This window comes from Echinops telfairi, unplaced genomic scaffold (assembly GCF_000313985.2).
Source record: "Echinops telfairi isolate 266 unplaced genomic scaffold, ASM31398v2 ScPeMD7_1;HRSCAF=3_1, whole genome shotgun sequence".
NCBI classification, from domain to species: domain Eukaryota; kingdom Metazoa; phylum Chordata; class Mammalia; order Afrosoricida; family Tenrecidae; genus Echinops; species Echinops telfairi.
In genome coordinates, this window is record NW_022103897.1 from 1656522 (window position 1) to 1657952 (window position 1431).

The window sequence follows — 1431 nt, forward strand, 5'->3', positions numbered from 1 at the left end:
TGGGTCTCCACTTTTTAAAATGGGAAAACAGGGTATAGGAAAAGAGCCACAGCCAGGCTGAAGAGGTGATGGCAGATCCAAAGGAGGTGGCTTAAAGAACCCGGTGGTTTTGTTAAGCAGCAGAGCAGAGTCAAGATGGCATACAAAGGTCTACCTGGTGGTCAAACATGATCACCTAATAATTTTTTTATGGATGACATCTGGGAGAATGAAGAATGAAACCAATTACAATTTCTAATGGAACACTTGGTCTAGTCGATGGCGCCGAGGCACCAAATGCCTTCAGGAAACTTTCTTCTCTGCTGGAACCTAATTTTACTGGGCCCATTTTACTCTGTATGATAATGCAGATGTCCTCTGTGGCTCTTTTGAGGTCAAAAAGGCATCACTGTATGCTGTTTGGGAGTAAGGGTTTTTTTTCCAAATAAGATCTGACTGGGTCATTACCCAGAAGCAATAATTGGATCATCAGGGACAAGATGAGCTCAAAATGAAAGAATAATTCACTAGCTAAAGACGATAAGCCACTAAGGCAAAAATCTGCAAAGACCACAGATTGCATCATCAGAATGAGGCTGTTCTCTTACTTATTTAAATGGAAGGAGGAATTGACCATATCTATTTTGCTTAATAAATATTTTAAGGTGGCATTTTTAACCAAGAGTGCTTATTGCTCCCTCTCCCCCCAAAAATATTAAAATGAAGTAATTTCTGTTATTGGAAACCAGTAAATTTAGAAAAACAAAACAAAATGACCCATGAAAATCTTGTATATTTACAGCTAGGAAGGATTTGGGTTAATTTTAAAACATTCTAAGCAGTATTTCATATTTTTAAAATGGAATATTTTGTTTGATGTAAAGCATTCAACTCTACAAGCATCTGTGATTCTCGGACTAAAAGAAAGGAAAAGTCAGGAGTCCACTGCAGGTTCTAAGCCAGTGCTTCGATGTGAAACCAGTTCTGAATAGTACTTTCTCTGGTTGAAGTGGTAATTAAAAAATGGGAATGAACTAAACCACCCAAACAAACCACAGAGTATCAAGAAGCCAGGGAAGTCAGAACTTCACATTTCACGAGGCATCGCTGGCTGATTCTGGAGAATGTATGTACAGAGTGATCAGCAAATTAGGAAATGACAGTGCCTCTGCCAATGTCACCATGGTGGATTCTAGTGAGATCATCACCAGCTACCAGCTTCAACTGCAAAAAGCCAATGAGTTTACTGGTGATCGCTGCCAAAATCACGTAATGGGCAGCTTCTACAGTACGTCCACTCCCTTTTTGTCGCTGCCTGAATAGGAGCATGCCCAATCGGTGCTGCTTTCTTGTTGCTGTATGTTCACCAAGAGCTAGATGTGTTTTACCAGGTGTGTGAGGCTCCAAATGTTTCTGACATTGATATTGACTAATGTGGTGCAAAATATTGTC